General features: G+C 40.5%; 1 long non-coding RNA gene and 1 other non-coding gene across 2 annotated transcripts in view; both read left to right on the forward strand.

Annotated features, from left to right (window-relative positions):
* The window catches only part of LOC132433252 (uncharacterized), a 92,787-nt gene extending 74,300 nt beyond the window's left edge, over window positions 1-18,487 (forward strand). The window contains exon 3 of the long non-coding RNA XR_009521101.1: window positions 18,414-18,487. This is a non-coding gene — a long non-coding RNA (uncharacterized lncRNA). The remainder of the gene's footprint in view (window positions 1-18,413) is intronic.
* Window positions 17,585-17,694, forward strand: LOC132434612 (U6 spliceosomal RNA). Its single transcript, XR_009521336.1, has one exon. It is a non-coding gene; the product is annotated as a U6 spliceosomal RNA (small nuclear RNA).
* Window positions 18,488-18,840: the final 353 nt, after the last annotated feature.

Consider the following 18,840-nt stretch of genomic DNA (forward strand, 5'->3'; position numbering starts at 1 on the left):
ATGTAGTGAATAGGGATTCCAATTCTCTCTTGTCACAGTAGAACAGGCATTATGTATTTTGTATGTTACGCTCTTTTCAAGGGCACTTTCTTACAACTCAGGGCTCTGCAAGGCTTTAGTGATGCCTTTTGTGCCTAACTCTTTTTCCCTGATTCTTAATACCTTACCTGGACAGTTTTACTACTTACCCAGGCATGTTGCTTCCAATCTCTTCACTCCACAGTCCATGCAGTAAAGGGCTGCCAGATTCATCTTCCTGCTCTGACCAGACCACCCCCCTGTTCAGAAGCCCGTGATGATTCTCCATTGCTTTCTGAGGCGGACCCCTTAGCCTGGCATTCAGCTTAGCTGGCTGCAAATCACCTTTCCAGCCCTGTCTCCTGTTATTCTCTGGCATATGCCCTGTATTTATATCTATGCCTCTAAACACAGTTTGAGCGTTCGTGTCACTTTGACCTGACATCACACTCCTATCCCATACATTCAAGTTGTCCCTGTCATTCAAAAGCAAACTCAAATGTCAGTTCTTGTACAAAGTTCTCCCTGGCCCCTCACAGCTAGAAGTGATCCCTCCTGCTTTTAAAGCACGACAGCTAACACTGACACGCATCTTATTCTGTGTTAGGCACTCTCCTCGAACTTTTACATATACTACCTAATTTCACCCTTATGCCTCCTATAAGGAAGGCATAGTTATTGTCCCTGTTTTATCGTTAAGAAAACACAGGCATATCCTTATCTTGCCCAAGGTTACACAGCAAATAACTGGCATAGTTGTGATTTGAACCAAGGTATTCTGACATCAGTATCTGTGCTGTTACCTGCTCTGTTATGTTGCCTCTTGTGCAGTTTCATATTATTTTGCTCCTTCCTAATGGGACTTAGTACTTTTTTTTTTTACATTTGTATTAGAGTATGATTGCTTTACAATGGTGTGTTAGTTTCTGCTTTATAACAAAGTGAATCAGTTATACATATACATATGTTCCCATATCTCTTCCCTCTTGCGTCTCCCTCCCTCCCACCCTCCCTATCCCACCCCTCCAGGCGGTCACAAAGCACCGAGCTGATCTCCCTGTGCTATGCGGCTGCTTCCCACTAGCTATCTACCTTACGTTTGGTAGTGTATATATGTCCATGCCTCTCTCTCGCTTTCTCACAGCTTACCCTTCCCCCTCCCCATATCCTCAAGTCCATTCTCTAGTAGGTCTGTGTCTTTATTCCTGTCTTACCCCTAGGTTCTTCATGACTTTTTTTTTTCTTAAATTCCATATATATGTGTTAGCGTACAGTATTTGTCTTTCTCTTTCTGAATTACTTCACTCTGTATGACAGACTCTAGGTCTATCTACCTCATTACAAATAGCTCAATTTCGTTTCTTATTATGGCTGAGTAATATTCCATTGTATATATGTGTCACATGTTCTTTATCCATTCATCTGACGATGGACACTTAGGTTGTTTCCTTCTCCGGACTTAGTACTTTTAATTTGATTGCTTGTAGATTTATCCTACTTGCCTGTTCTGCTTTTACCCCTGGTGAATCTACCTATTGTAACTGGAAATGAACCCATTAAGGGAGAATTCAGGGTATCCTGTTTCTGACAATGGCCAACATCCTTTTAAATTTTGTCCTAGTCTAGTCTTGGTTCTTACTTCTTGCTCCATTACTGCATTTACCTTACCTCTGTCTGCATTTCATATATTGGCCTTTGTGCTTGCTTCTTGTACCCATGACAATTTAACTTCTCCTATTGTTTCTTTATTTCTTTTCCTTGCACATATTTTAGCACATGTTTCTGTCCTCCTTGAGTTGCTACTGTTCCTGACGTTCAGCCCTCAGAACCTAGGCTGACATGGGCCAACCTGGCTGGCCCTCTTCCCCCAGCTTTTTTTGGGAGAAAGAATCAGAAACTGCTAGATTATAAATTGTTAAAGGTAGATATTGCATCAGACGTGTACCCCACAGAATAAGTATGGTGTCTTAGACGTAGGAGCTCAATAATATTTTACTGAATAAAAGGACGAGCAAATGAAAGGGGCCAACATCAGCTTAGTTCTCCTTGACTGCCCGTTGTGCCTTTTCTGATGACTTTTACTTTTAATCTATTTCTCACACTAGCCTTTATGCTGAATTCAGATTCAGCCTCAGCTCTCCAAATCTGGTGGCTCCTGCCGTGACACAGCTGAGTTAAAACAGCAGGTGCTTATTGAATGCCATTATAGGCAGGGCACCAACGGAACATGATGTAAAATGCAGCTACTGGTTTTAAAATAATTTCATTATCATTGTCTAATTAAAACTCAAATAGATAAAAAGTTGTTATGTTAGAATTCTAAGTTAAAAGTTTCAGACAAAGGTAGTTGTTCCAAGAAAGCACATGACTAAGCAACAAGTAAAAGAACAGACAGTAATTTGGGGGAAGAGGGCAGGGTTACTTCAAGCAAGGAAGGCTGATTTCAGAAGAATGTAGAACTTTACAATTTTTATTTAATTATTTATTTGTTTAAATTTTATTGGAGTATAGTTGATTTACAATGTTGTGTTAATTTATTTTTTAATTGTGGAGGAAAAAAAGCATAAAATTTACCATTTTAACTATTTTTAAGTGTACAGTCAGTAGCATTAAGCATATTCACATTATTGTGCAACAGCTCTCTAGGACTGTTTTGCCTTGCCAAACAGAAACTCTGTACCTACTAAAGGACAGCTCCCCCTTTTCCCCTCCTCCAGGCCTCTGGTAACCACCATTCTACTCTCTGTTTCTGTGAATCTGACTATTTTAGATCACTCAGAGAAGTGGGGTCATACAGTATTTACCTTTTAAAGAAGAATGTTGATTTTGAGCTATGTATTTAAAGATGGGAGGACTAAATAGGCAGAGATAAAAGTGGCTACATAAAGTACATGGGTTAGTATCATGTGAAAGCATGTGTTTTCTTTTCCTTACATCTTTATTGCACTATAGTTACTTTCCAATGGTGTGTTAGTTTCTGCTTTATAACAAACTGATTCAGTTATACATATACGTATGTCCCCATATCTCTTCCCTTGTGTGTCCCCCTCCCTCCCACCCTCCCTATCCCACCCCCTAGGTGGTCACAAAGCACCAAGCTGACCTTCCTGTGCTACACAGCTACTTCCCACTAGCTATCTAATTTACATTTGGTAGTGTATATATGTCCATGACACTCTTTCACTTTGTCCCAGCTTACCTTTCCCCCACCCCGTGTCCTCAAGTCCATTCTCTAGTAGGTCTGCGTCTTTATTCCCATATTGCCCCTAGGTTCTTCATGACCATTTTCATTTTTATTTTTTTAATTCCATATTTATGTGTTAGCATATGGTATTTGTTTTTCTCTTTCCGACTTACTTCACTCTGTGTGACAGACTCAAGGTCCATCCACCTCACTACAAATAACTCAATTTCGTTCCTTTTCATGGCTGAGTAATATTCCATTGTATATATGTGCCACCTCTTCTTTATCCATTCATCTGTTGATGGACACTTAGGTTGCTTCCATGTCCTGGCTGTTGTAAATAGAGCTGCACTGAACATTGTGGTACATGACTCTTTTTGAATTATGGTTTTCTCAGGGTATATGCCCAGTAGTGGGATTGCTGGGTCGTATGGTAGTTCTATTTTTAGTTTTTTAAGGAACCTCCATACTGTTCTCCATAGTGGCTGTATCAATTTACATTCCCACCAACAGTGCAAGAGGGTTCCCTTTTCTCAACACCCTCTCCAGCATTTATTGTTTGTAGATTTTTTGATGATGGCCATTCTGACTGGTGTGAGATGATATCTCATTGTAGTTTTGATTTGCATTTCTCTAATGATTAATGATGTTGAGCATTCTTCCATGTGTTTGTTGGTACTCTATATATCTTCTTTGGAGAAATGTCTATTTAGATCTTCTGCCCATTTTTGGATTGAGTTGTTTGGTTTTTTGTTATTAAGCTGCATGAGATGCTTGTAAATTTTGGAGATTAATTCTTTGTCAGTTGCTTCATTTGCAAATATTTTCTCCCATTCTGAGGGTTGTCTTTTCGTCTTGTTTATGGTCTCCTTTGCTGTGCAAAAGCTTTGAAGTTTCATTAGGTCCCATTTGTTTATTTTTGTTCTTACTTCCAGTTCTTTCTGTGATTTATGTCATAGAGTGTTCTGCCTCTGTTTTCCACTAAGAGTTTTATAGTGTCTGGCCTTACATTTAGGTCTTTAATCCATTTTGAGTTTATTTTTGTTTATGGTGTTAGGGAGTGTTCTATTTCATTCTTTTACATGTAGCTGTTCAGTTTTCCCAGCAACACTTACTGAAGAGGCTATCTTTTCTCCACGGTATATTCTTGCCTCCTTTATCAAAGATAAGGCGACCATATATGTGTGGGTTTATCTCTGGGCTTTCTATCCTGATCTATTGATCTATGTTTCTGTTTTTGTGCCAGTACCATACTGTCTTGATTACTGTAGTTTTGTAGTATAGTCTGAAGTCAGGGAGCCTGATTACTCTAGCTCTGTTTTTCTTTCTCAAGATTGCTTTGGCTATTCGGGGTCGTTTGTGTTTCCATACAAATTGTGAAATTTTTTGTTCTAGTTCTGTTAAAAATGCCATTGGTAGTTTGATAGGGATTGCATTGAATCTGTAGATTGCTTTGGGTAGTATAGTCATTTTCACAATGTTGATTCTTCCAATCCAAGAACATGGTATATCTCTCCATCTGTTTGTGTCATCTTTAATTTCCTTCATGAGTGTCATAGTGTTCCGCATACAGGTCTTTTGTCTCCTTAGGTCAGTTTATTCCTAGATATTTTCTTCTTTTTGTTGCAATGGTTAATGGGAGTGTTTTCTTAATTTCACTTACAGATTTTTCACCATTAGTGTATAGGAATGCAAGAGATTTCTGTGCATTAATTTTGTATCCTGCAACTTTACCAAATTCATTGATTAGCTCTAGTAGATTTCTGGTAGCATATTTAGGATTCTCTATGTATAGTATCATGTCATCTGCAAACAGTGACAGCTTTACTTCCTCTTTTCAAATTTGGATTCCTTTTATTTCTCTTTCTTCTCTGATTGCTGTGGCTATACCTTCTAAAACTATTTTGAATAATAGTGGTGAGAGTGGGTAACCTTGTGTTGATCCTGATCTTAGTGGAAATGATTTCAGTTTTTCACCATTGGGAGTGATGTTGGCTGTGGGTTTGTCATATATGGCCTTTATTATGTTGAGGAAGATTCCCTCTATGCCTACTTTCTGGAGGGTTTTTATCATAAATGGGTGTTGAATTTTGTCGAAAGCTTTCTATGCATCTATTGAGATGATCATATGGTTTTTCTCCTTCAGTTTGTTAATATGGTGTATCACGTTGATTGATTTGCATATATTGAAGAAACCTTGCATTCCTGGAATAAACCCCACTTGATCATGGTGTATGATTCTTTTAATGTGCTGCTCGATGCTGTTTGCTAGTATTTTGTTGAGGATTTTTGCATCTATGTTCATCAGTGATATTGGCCTGTAATTTTCTTTCTTTGTGACATATTTGTCTCGTTTTGGTATCAGGGTGATGGTGGCCTTCTAGAATGACTTGGGAGTGTTCCTCTCTCTGCTATATTTTGGAAGAGTTTGAGAAGGATAGATGTTAGCTCTTCTCTAAATGTTTGATAGAATTCGCCTGTGAAGCCATCTGGTCCCAGTCTTTTGTTTGTTGGAAGATCTTAAATCACAGTTTCAATTTCAGTGCTTGTGATTGGTCTGTTCATATTTTCTATTTCTTCCATGTTCAGTCTCGGAAGGCTGTGCATTTCTAAGAACTTGTCCATTTCTTCCAGGTTGTCCATTTTATTGGCATAGAGTTGCTTGTAGTAATCTCTCATGACCCTTTGTATTTCTGCAGTGTCACTTGTTACTTCTCCTTTTGCATTCCTAATTCTATTGATTTGAGTCTTCTCCCTTTTTTTTCTTGATGAGTCTGGCTAGCGGTTTATCAGTTTTATCTTCTCAAAGAACCAGCTTTTAGTTTTATTGATTTTTGGAATCGTTTCCTTCATTTCTTTTTCATTTATTTCTGATCTGATATTTCTCAAGAAATATGATTTCTTTCCTTCTGCTAACTTTGGAGTTTTTTGGTTCTTCTTTCTCTAATTGCTTTAGGTGTAAGGTGAGGTTGTTTTTTTGAGATGTTTCTGTTTTCTTAAGGTAGGATTGCATTGCTATAAACTTCCCTCTTAGAACTGCTTTTGCTGCATTCCATACGTTTTGGGTCGTCGTGTTTTCATTATCATTTTTTTCTAGGTATTTTTTGATTTCCTGTTTGATTTCTTCAGTGATCTGTTGGTTATTAAGTAGTGTATTGTTTAGCCTCCATGTGTTTGTATTTTTTACAGATTTTTTCCTGTAATTGGTATCTAGTCTCATAGTGTTGTGATCAGAAAAGATACTTGATACGATTTCAATTTTCTTAAATTTACCAAAACTTGATCTGTGACCAAAGATATGATCTATCCTGGAGAATGTTCCATGAGAACTTGAGAAGAATGTGTAGTCTGTTGTTTTTGGATGGAATGTCCTATAAATATCAATTAAGTCCATCTTGTTTAATGTATCATTTAAAGCTTGTGTTTCCTTATGTAATTTCATTTTGGATGATCTGTCCATTGGTGAAATCAGCGTGTTAAAGTCCCCTACTATGAATGTGTTACTGTCGATTTCCCCTTTTATGGCTGTTAGTATTTGCCTTATGTATTGATGTCCTCCTATGTTGGGTGCGTAAATATTTACAATTGTTATATCTTCATCTTGGATGGATCCCTTGATCATTATATAGTGTCCTTCTGTGTCTCTTTTAGTAGTCTTTGTTTTAAAGTCCATTTTGTCCGATATGAGAATTGCTTCTCCAGCATTCTTTAGATTTCCATTTGCATGGAATATCCTTTTCCATCCCCTCACTTTCACTCTGTATGTGTCCCTATTTCTGAAGTGGGTCTCTTGTAGACAGCATATATATGGGTCTTGTTTTTGTATCCATTCAGCCAGTCTATGTCTTTTGGTTGGAGCATTTAATCCATTTACATTTAAGGTAGTTATTGATATGTGTGTTCCTATTACCATTTTCTTAATTGTTTTGGGTTTGTTATTGTAGATCTTATCCTTATCTTGTGTTTCCTTCCTAGAGGAGTTCCTTTAGCATTTGCTGTAAAGCTGGTTTGGTGGTGCTGAATTCTCTTAGCTTTTGTTTGTCTGTAAAGGTTTTAATTTCTCCGTCAAATCTGAATGAGATCCTTGCTGGGTAGAGTAATCTTGGTTGTAGGTTTTTCTCCTTCATCACTTTAAATATGTCCTGCCACTCCCTTCTGGCTTGCAGAGTTTCTGCTGAAAGATCAGCTGTTAACCTTATGGGGATTCCCTTGTGTGTTATTTGTTGTTTTTCCCTTGCTGCTTTTAATATTTTTTCTTTGTATTTAATTTTTGATAGTTTGATTAATCTGTGTCTTGGCGTGTTTCTCCTTGGATTTATCCTGTATGGGACTCTTGTGTTTCCTGGACTTTATTAACTATTTCCTTTCCCATATTAGGGAAGTTTTCAACTATAATCTCTTCAAATATTTTCCCAGTCCCTTTCTTTTTCTCTTCTTCTTCTGGGACCCCTATAATTCGAATGTTGGTGCGTTTAATGTTGTCCCAGAGGTCTCTGAGACTGTCCTCTGTTCTTTTCATTCTTTTTTCTTTATTCTGCTCTGCAGTAGTTATTTCCACTATTTTATCTTCCAGGTCACTTATCCATTCCTCTGCCTCAGTTATTCTGCTACTGATTCCTTCTAGAGAATTTTTAATTTCATTTATTGTGTTGTTCATCACTGTTTGTTTGCTCTTTAATTCTTCTAGGTCCTTGTTAAACGTTTTTTGTATTTTCTCCATTGTATTTCCAAGATTTTGGATCATCTTTACTATCATTATTCTGATTTCATTTTCAGGTAGACTCCCTATTTCCTCTTCATTTATTAGGTTTGGTGGGTTTTTGACTTGCTTCTTCATCTGCTTTGAGTTTCTCTGCCTTCCCTTTTTCCTTAACTTACTGTGTTTGGGGTCTCCTTTTTGAAGGCTGTAGGTTCGTAGTTCCCGTTGTTTTCGGTGTCTTTCCCGAGTGGCTAAGGTTGGTTCAGTGGGTTGTGTAGGCTTCCTGGTGGAGAGGACTAGTGACTGAGTTCTGGTGGATGTAGCTGGATCTTGTCTTTCTGGTGGGCAGGTCCACATCTGGTGTTTTGGGGTGTTTGTGGCCTTATGATTTTAGGCAGCCTCTCTGCTAATGGATTGGGGTGTGTTCCTGTCTTGCTAGTTGTTTGGCATAGGGTGTCTAACACTGTAGCTTGCTCGTTGTTGAGTGGAGCTTGGTTTGGAGACGTTGAGATGGAGACCTCTGGGAGATTTTTGCTGTTTGATATTACGTGGAACTGGGAGGTCTCTTGTGGAGCAGTGTCCTGAACTTGCCTCTCCCACCGCAGAGGCACAGGCCTGACGCCTGACTGCAGCACCAAAAGCCTGTCATCCACACGGCTCAGAATAAAAGGGAGAAAAGAAAGAAAGAGAGAGAGAGAGAGAGAGAGAGAGAGAGAGAGAGAGAGAGAGAGAGAGGGAGGGAGGGAGGGAGGGAGGGAGAGATAGAGAGAGAGAAAGGAAGAAAAGAATATAAAATAAAATAAAATTATTAACACAAAAAATAGTTATTTTAAAAAAATTTAAGTAATAAAAAAAAAAGAAAGAAAGAAAGAAGAGAGCAACCAAACCAAAAAACAAATCCACCAATAACAAGTGCTAAAAACTATACTAAAAAAACTGCAAAAACACAAACAAAAAAAGCGGACAGACAGAACCCTAGGACAAATGGTAGAAGGAAAGCTATACAGACAAAATCACAGACAGAAGCATACACATACACACTCACAAAAAGAGGAAAAGGGGAAAAAATAATAAATCTTCATCTCAAAGTCCACCTCCTCAATTTGGGATGATTCGTTGTCTATTCAGGTATTCCACAGATGCAGGGTACATCAAGTTGATTGTGGAGATTTAATCTGCTGCTCCTGAGGCTGCTGGGAGAGATTTCCCTTTCTCTTCTTTGTTTGCATAGCTGCTGCGGTTTAGCTTTTGGATTTGGACCTGCCTCTGCATGTAGGTCGCCTGAGGGCGTCTGTTCCCCACCCCCCCCCCCGCCCCTGCTCCCCGGACAGGACGGAGTTAAAGCGGTAGCTGATTCGGGGGCTCTGGCTCACTCAGGCCCCGGGGGAGGGAGGGGCACGGAGTGCGGGGCGGGCCTGCGGCGGCAAAGGCCAGCGTGACGTTGCAGCAGCCTGAGGCGCGCCGTGCGTTCTCCCGGGGAAGTTGTCCCTGGATCCCGGGACCCCAGCAGTGGCGGGCTGCATAGGCTTCCGGGCGGGGAGTTATGGAGAGTGACATGTGCTCGCGCACAGGCTTCTTGGTGGCTGCAGCAGCAGCCTTAGCATCTCATGCCCGTCTGTGGGGTCCGCGCTGATAACCGCGGCTCGCACCCGTCTCTGAAGCTCGTTTAGGTGGTGCTCTTAATCCCCCCTCCTAGCGCACCCCGAAACAATGGTCTCTTGACTCTTAGGCAGTTCCAGACTTTTTCCCGGACTCCCTCCCGTCTAGCTGTGGCGCACTAGCCCACTTCAGGCTGTGTTCACATAGCCAACCCCAGTCCTCTCCCTGGGATCCGAACTCCAAAGCCGGAGCCTCAGCTCCCAGCCCCCACCTGTCCCAGCGGGTGAGCAGACAAGCCTCTTGGGCTGGTGAGTGCTGGTCGGCACTGATGCTCTGCGCAGGAATCTCTCCGCTTTGCCCTCCGCACCCCTGTTGCTGCGCTCTCCTCCGTGGCTCTGAAGTTCCCCACCTCTGCCACGCACTGTGTCCGCCTGTGAAGGGGCTTCCTAGTGTGTGGAAACCTTTCCTCCTTCACATCTCTCTCCCACTGGTGCAGGTCTCATCCCTATTCTTTTGTCTGGTTTTTCTTTTTCTTTTGCCCTACGCAGGTACGTGGGGAGTTTCTTGCCTTTTGGAAGGTCTGAGGTCTTCTGCCAGCGTTCAGTAGGTGTTCTGTAGGAATTGTTCCACATGTAGATGTATTTCTGATGTATTTGTGGGGAGGTAGGTGATCTCCACGTCTTACTCTTCCGCCATCTTGAAGCTCCTCCAAAGCATGTGTTTTGTAACATGTACTGAGATAGAAGCCAAGTCATCATCTTTCTTATTTGTTTTCCTTGGGGCAATTTCCTCTTAGGTTATGGATATTTTGATTGCTGTTTACTGTGATTGTCTATATGTGACTTTAGCTGCAGTTCCCAACTCAGGAGGGATCTTTGGGCATCAGTTATATGACTTTCAGTGTATATTGTGGTCCAGAAGACAAAGAAGTACCTGCCTAGGGCCTAAAAGCCTGGACACTGGGTTCGTTTGTTTTCACTTGAACTGTGATGGAATGGAGTATTTTGATTTGGCATTGAAAGAAAGGTTGTTTTTTTCTTTGAAGAACCAGAGCATTACAATGGGAAATTTATGCATGGGTTTATACGATAATGAGCACAGGCACATGTATAACAAATTTCAACATGTGTTTTACTGTTGTACTATTCTTTTAATCAACAATTCCATGTCATTGGGAAATGGTAAATATTTTTAATCTATGGTTTGCAAGAGACAAGGCTCTGACATAGTTCTGGTTCTTTTAAGCTACAGTCTCTTCTTGAGTTTTGTGCTTAATCTTTCTGGACAGGACACGTGACTCTCCTTCACATTTGGGCAGGAACAGACCTCTTATGAGGCACCACCGCAAGTCCATGTGCCACCTTAGTGTGGATTAGGAAAAGTAGCTTCTTCCTCAAGACACATACTTTCTCTCTGACAGAATATTGTCTTGATAGAGCAAAATGCTTTTCTGCCACCTGCTAGAACATTGTAATAATAACTCAGTCAATTATATGAAAGATGGCCTCTAGGGTTGTGCAGTATACAGCTTGCACAACTACATGCAAAGGTCCTTCAAAAGCACAAAGGCAGGGAACAGAAATGTAAGGGTCACTCTCTGTAAAGACACAGGCATTGACACACACAAATCTGTGTCCTGTAGATGTGTCAGAGGGCAGAAACAAGATGGAAACCCGGAAGCTGGGTCTCAATATTATGAGATAGGCAGAAAATGAGAGCTACGTGTGGCACCAATATGGGGACCTGGGAAGTTGGGGTTGCCAAGAGCTGGGACTTAGGTGGTATTGAAATATGCATGTATGCAGAAACTTCGGACAGGGAATGTAGGTATTTGAAGCAGCTTTTTACAGAATCATAATGCCAGTTTGCATAGCAGTGTATAGTTAATTTAAAGTAACAAGAATAGGGCAGATATCAGTCATGTCCTCAGTAGTAATAATAATAATATTAGCTGACATTTGTGCAGTGCTTCAGAGTTTATAAGACTTTTTAATGTTTTTAATGCACAACTCATTTTGATATTTTCATGTACCTTTTAAGGCAGGGGAACTGTTATTTATCCCAATTTTATAAATAAGGATTAGTAAGTTTACATGACCAGTTTAAGGTCATATGTTTGACAAAGATAGGTTTTTAAATCAAATTCTTCTGAGTCCATGATATTTTTTATTATACTGTGATTTCTTTTTTCTGATAAAGTTCCACCAAAGCATGTTGGTTACACTGTTCCGTAGACTTCCACTGCGAGGAATCAAATTTATTTCCCTTTATTTCTGGGCACAAAATACAGACCCCATTCCCAGCCAAATTACTAAATGGGAGAAACTGATATTGGCCACTTCCAGGCCTGGCCCACAATGCAGTGCTTTTCTCCTCCTCTCTTACCCTCTTCATGTCAACACCCCTGGCAGCTTTAGAAACCACGTATTGCAGATGGGAAAGCCTCCCTCAACTTGAGTCTTTGCATACTTACATGGAAAAGAGCCCTTCCTGTTCTAAGAGATAAACTTCTATTGAATTTATTGAGTAAGAAATAAACTTCTATTAAGCCACTGGGCTTTGGGGTTTTATCTGTTTCTTACAGCAGCTAGTATTATCCTAATAAGGTACTCTCTTTACATTATTTACATTTAGCCTCTACTGTGTAATCATTTCTCTCTTAGTTGCTTATCTGTGACTGAGGTTATTTAGGGTAGGTGCCTACCTTTTCCCTCAAGACTGCTTTTATACCCTTAATTCCGCTTTCTCTCTAGTCCTTTGAAGCACATGGAATTAGGCTGTATCGCTTTGCCCCCCAACCTCCCCCCCTTTTTTTTTTTACAGTGATCTACTTTATTCTCCATCGCTTGCCCCATGCATTAAGGATTTTAGTCATTAGTTTACTAAATTTCTCACATCACTATTTCTGTCTATTGTTTGACCACCTCTTCTTACTTCTCCAGTTCACTTACTCTAGGGTAAGTAAGTAGAGAATGATTCTGCTCCAGTAAATCTTGGACACCATTAGGAACCCCAGTCCGTTGACCTTCCTACCATCTCACTGGCGAATATCCATCTTTACCTGGTTAAGATTTCTCAGTCTGTTGTTAAATAGTTTCAGCTCCCTTGTCCCGCTCCTTCTGTTTTTGCCTGGCAAAATTCCAACCCTCAGTAAATTCAGCTTTCTTCCTATTTCACTCCGGCATCAGCACAACTGAAAATAACTGGAAAAAATGAAACAGTGCTTACTGGTCTAACTTTAAATTTATGCCCACAAACCTCAACTGAATTTGGTGTCTGACCCTTCTCTACTTTCCACATACTTTTTTCCCTCTAGTGCTGTGGCTTTAAAGATGTCATGTGTGATTGACTCCCAAGTGTATATACCCTTGGTCTGTTACAACAACTCACCTCTGCTCTTGTAGTATGAAAGCAGTCACAGGCAATACATAAATGAACACATATAGCTATGTTCCAATAAAGCTTTATTTACAAAAACGGGTGGTAGGTCACATTTGACTTAACAGGCGCAGACTGCCAACCCCTTATTTAAATCATTATTGTTGTATGGCCTGGATTAAATGAGTGATCAAACAAGTGAATGGACCAGTGAATGAATGACAACCTCTTTGGCAGCAGCCAGCCTTCTCCTGCTTTGGTCCCCTTAGTTCTGTCATGAATATTCATGAGACTGCTAGAAAATCACATCACTGCATGAGGGAAAAACACCACAATCACTCTTTAGGGCTGAGTGAGGAGCACATGGGGACAAACCTTATGAGTGTAGTGTTTTGCTCCCAAGATGGGTCAGGTGAGCAATGTCCTTAGCTCCCTGAAACTCTACTTGGATGGCTAAGGGATCTAAATTATAACTGTCTGTTTAGGGAAACTGTCCCCTCCCGGATGAAGTCCTAACATTTCTCACCAGGACCTTCACGATCTGTCCTGTTTTTACTTGTCCAGTGTGATTATTTTCTCCCCTTTGCCCGCTCACGTAACATGGGAGAGCTTGCAGGTCTGGGGACATGCAGGCTCTCTCTCACTTTTAGGTCCATGTACATCCTATCCTTTCTGCCTGGAAAACTTGTAACCACCTCCCTTCAAAGGCCAGGCTCACCATAATTTGTTCTTTAGGACTCTGCCTGGATGCTATTTTTCTTCTGGAAATTGTTCTAAACACTCCATGACAAGTGGGTTGTCCTTGCCCTGTGTCCAATAATCTCGTGCTTGTTCCAGTAGTAGCTTTTATTGCTTTGCATAGCAATCGCTCTTTTGCTAGTCTGTCTCCCTAATACTGTGAATGTATTGAGGGTGGCGCTATCTTGTGCTCATTAAGTCCAGCACATTATACAGTGCCTGGCATGGAGCAGTCCCTCAGTAAATATTTATTGAATGAATGATTGACTACGTGATAAACCTCAGATTTTTTGTAGGAGTGGCTGATGTTCCGTAAACCTTGATATCTCAGGTGGGAGGAGGGATGCCCTCTCGTCCTAGCTCAGCAGACTGGGTAAATGACTATGTCTACTTCTAGCTGGGAAGTATAAGTATAGCACGTGTCTCTCAAGAGTTTTAACCACCTGGAAAAGCAGGTTTCTTGGAAATAAGGTTGGGTGGCTGGCTGTAGTCCTAGAGGTATATGAAGTCAGTGGCTATGTGTATGTAGGAAAAGCTTGACCATGGAGTCAGACTAATTTAAGTTCATGATCATTTTTTTCCACTTTTTAAGTTTTCTGAGGTTCAATTTCCTGATCTGTAAAACAGGGATAACAATTTATGTCCTGTAAGATTTCAGCAGTATGGGAAAGGGGCTAAAGATAATATACCTATTACAGTGTCATCTGGTAGGTCCTAATCACGATTGGTAGCTTCAGCCATTGAGTCTTATCGTAACCCTTTGATCACCACATTAGGGAACCCCAGTGTCAGGATTGCTTACAAAAAATGAAGAGACTGTCTTGAGTCAATTTCATGACACCACCAGCATTTAATAGCAGCAGCTTCAGATGGGGATCGTCTGCACTGTTGGATTTTCTGTCCCTGGTAAGGTTGAGGCAAACATACAAGGCTCTAAAGTTCTCATAAGTATATTTTATTATTATTTTTAATTAATTAATTTATTTATTTATTGGGCTGCGTTGGTCTTCATTGCTGCGCATTCTCTAGTTGTGGCGAGTGGGGGCTACTCTTGGTTGCAGTGCGTGGGCTTCTCATTGCGGTGGCTTCTCTTGTTGTGGAGCACGGGCTCTAGGCACGTGGGCTCAGCAGTTGTGGCACGCGGGCTCTAGAGCGCAGGCTCAGTAGTTGTGGCACAGGGGCTTAGTTGCTCTGCGGCATGTGGGATCTTCCCGAACCAGGGCTCGAACCCGTGTCCCCTGCATTGGCAGGCGGATTCTTAACCACTGTGCCACCAGGGAAGTCCCCCATAAGTATATTTTAATATGTAAGTCTTGGCTACTTGAAAACAAAGCATGTGAACCCACGCATGTGCTCACGTGCGTGCACACACACGCACATGCACACACCCGAGAATTTCTCCATTTAATTTGTTTTACCTTCATTTGCCATTGTTTAGGAATGTGTTAGAGACATGAGAGACTGATTACTAAGTCATATAATATTTTTCTTCAAAACAACAGCACTGAGATAAGTGCTGGTGTTACTTCCAGCTTCTCCTTGCTGATATTAAAATTTACCCAGGAGGTGGTCAGTTGGCAGAAGAGCTCACCACTTGCAAGGAGAGTTTTGGAGCAAGAGCATTCCTTTTCTGGTGGATATCTGTGAGGCTGGGGAGGAAAGCTTTTCAGGTGTTTTCCATGGCTGCCAATTCCCCTAATGTCTTGGGTGCCACAAATGGATTTTCCTCTGCCAGCACATTTAGTTTACAGGATGATCCTTGCACAAAACACTGCGGTTACATTTATGAGAACATATGTAAAATTAAACCACTGACCCAGGAGTCAAATAAAACTTCCCATCAGTTAGTGAGTTTGTTCTTAGCTTTTATTAAAGCAAACAAGCCCTTTGTCCCTCAATTTTCCAAATAAATCCTCTTGCAGCAAATAGGAGCTTCATGGGTTCAGAAGGGGATGCGAGCAACAGAAGTGTGGCTGCCCAGGGAGATCAAAGACTTCCCTCTGCTTATTGGACACAGCTTAGGGCTCTTGTGTCTCGTTCTACTAACACAGGTCTTGCATCTGTGGCAGCTCCTTGAGACATTCCTTAGTAAATCAGAACCCTAGATAAGTTGGACATAAGGTCTCACGATGACTTGGACTTCACTCAGGCAGGCCTCAGGTAGAACCTGCTCCATATGGTGACTTATGTTAAGCAGATAAAATGCCTTATTTGGTACCAACAGGAGCCTCTGTGTTTCTTCATGGGCAGCGTAAATAAAGAACACGTATGTTAGCCTACCCGCTATCATCTGCAATACTGTCGGGAAGAGAGAATGGGAATAGAAAATAAATAGAACGTATTTAATAGGCTATCCTGTCCACCAACCACACTTTTCACAGAACTTCTAACACGTGGAAAAATCTTGTGATTTTACCATTCTGGTCATCTTTGGAGAGTTTCTGTGTTTGTTATCATCATTATTATCAATCATCTAATGAGCTACTTGCAGGACACTGTGGCAGGAGCTAAGGAGGATACCAAGCAAGAAGTATGAGACATAATACTTGCTGGGGATGACATGTCCACGTGCTAGTGGTCAGAGCTGGCTGGGGGTAGCCTTCTGGGAGGTGGGAGTGGGACAGGGAGCTCACTGGGCCCTTGAACTCAGATAATTTGGGACTTTGAAACATACGTCCAGGAATCCTTTTTCTATAGGACATGCAAATCTTTTTAGAATACTGGCTGGGGAAAATTGTGGGGGGGTGCTTTGGCCCTGGTAAGTCAGCCCCCCAACCCTTGATTATTTCCAAGGCTGGTGAATGAAAACCAAAGTGAAAATATATCTACAGTATAAGGCAGGATATCACGTGTGCATAGCGGTGCCCACGTGCAGCACCCTGTAGGAACTTAGATTCTTCTATTTGCTTTTGGCTTTTGAAAATTTATGCCTGTTGTGCTGTATATGTCCTGTGGCAAGCCATGCTTTGATCTTGAGTCCTTCTCAAGTTGTCTCAGGCCTTCTTTTCCTGTATTTAATTTTCTTTAACATTTCCTGCAGCTCTCACAGGAAGGTGGAGACATTCAGATGCCTTTTATAGCAGGAAACTAATGTGCTCAGGTATGATGGGAGCACTTTTTCCAGGTTTTCTCCCATAGACCTAACTCTGAACCGACAACTTCCTCATTTGTGTTTTCATTCTTTCTCCCTCAGCACTTCGTGTAATACTTTGTTGCACGTATGAGCTTAAACTTCTGTCTACTAGATTGTAAGCTTCTTGAGGGCAGGAACCACATCTCTTCACTTCTGTATACCCAATGCCTAGCACAGTATCTAGTAAGGGGCCCTCCCCCCACCATTCAATATCCGTGAATGAGAATTTAGGAAGCGTTCCCAGATTATGGGAAAGGACTCATCTGAACCTCACCCTCCCTGATTATTCTTGACAAGTGATTATTTCTACATTACGACAGGCAATTCAATATCAGCATAAACTGAGGGAACAAGGAATGTAGTGACTCTAAAATCATTATTATATGGTCTCAGAGTACATTGGTGGTAGCATTGCTTTACTTTCATAGTAAGCTAGATTATTATTAGTTAATGTCTGTCTCCAGCATACATTTCAATTAATGGAAGGGGAAGCAACTCTCAGGTGTGTTGGATGAGGGACTAATGACTGTTGTTAACAGTTCAATTGGAGAGTTTACATGTGGTTGAAAATCTATACTATGTACACCTTGATAGAATGTATGTTTATTATTTTCAGTATTTTTCGACTGCCTACTGTGTGCTAAATACTCTCTTGGCAGGCTGTTTCCTGAATGAGTTCATAATTTACTTCAGAGATTTGGCTCTGGATGTAATTTAATGTGATTGGACAGAAAAATGACTCCATCAATCAAACTGATATATTTGTAAATTAAAATATATGAACCGGGATTTATGCTCCTATAGTACATTTATTATAATAAATATTAGAAGTCTAGTGCTCGCTTTGGCAGCACATATGCTGAGATTGGAATATATTTTACACTGAGATTAGCATGGCCCTTGTGCAAGGATGACATGCAAATTTGTGAAGCAGTCCGTATTTTAAAAATATGTATTAGAAGTCTACATCTAGGCTACATAAAATTAATGAATATTTTAATAAAAGAAAAGGTCATTTAAAAAATTTACTTTCAAGTCAGAAAGAGAAAAACAAATACCATATGCTAACACATATATATGGAATCTCAAAAAAAAAAAAAAGGTTCTGAAGAACCTAAGGGCAGGACAGGAATAAAGATGCAGACGTAGAGACTGGACTTGAGGACATAGGGAGGGGGAAGGGTAAGCTGGGACAAAGTGAGAGAGTGGCATGGACATATATACACTACCAAATGTAAAATGGATAGCTAGTGGGGGAAAAAATTCACTTTCAAGTTATTTAGCTTATAAGATTTGTCCTAGATCTACTCATAATTTGAGAACATATGTGTAGGCTGTGTTTTCTTTGGAATTTGACTGTTGTGTAAAATGATTACCTAGTAATTGAAATAGTGCAGAACTTCCTTTACTTTGAAGTGCATGTATGTTTGGGCACATTTCTGCTGAGGTAGTGCAGAGTGATCATTTTCTTTGCTTTTCTTGTATTAATACTGCAGAAACTTTTTCAATAAGAGAAGCTGGTTGCAATTTCAGCTGTAAAATAGGAAAAGAAGAACTTTCTGAGCAAAACAAAGTTCTCTTCTATTTAGTTGACCAGAAGGAGGCTCCCTCCCACCTCACTGTATAAAGTTAGACTAAAAACTTCTAAACGTACTTCTTCCTAGGTGGTTCTAATATTTCCCAAGCCGTCTCTATCACTGGTGGTGGCAGGGACAGCGCCCTGAAATTTTCCCTGGAGGAACAGAATTTAAGTTTGCATCATGGATAAGAAGTGAGTATAAAGTGTCCTTTCCTTCCACCAGCTCAGTCATATATTTCTCTTCTAGTTGAATAACAATTAATAAAAGTGTTAGGCTAAAACTCTCCTCACTAACTTGGGCTATGTCAGCATTCCTTAGCTTAATTCTTAGGGCTTTGTTTTTCAAGATTGTCCTTAAATATCCAATACAGTATTTAAAAAATTAATATTTTGAGATGAATCAGTAGGTGTTTGGATTTTTGAAAGTGTAGTTATTGCCTCTACCTACCGATCCCTCTTTGTATGTAAGAGACATTCTATGTATCTATGTATCTATAAGTAAGAGGCATTTC

This window comes from Delphinus delphis, chromosome 11, assembly GCF_949987515.2.
Source record: "Delphinus delphis chromosome 11, mDelDel1.2, whole genome shotgun sequence".
NCBI classification, from domain to species: domain Eukaryota; kingdom Metazoa; phylum Chordata; class Mammalia; order Artiodactyla; family Delphinidae; genus Delphinus; species Delphinus delphis.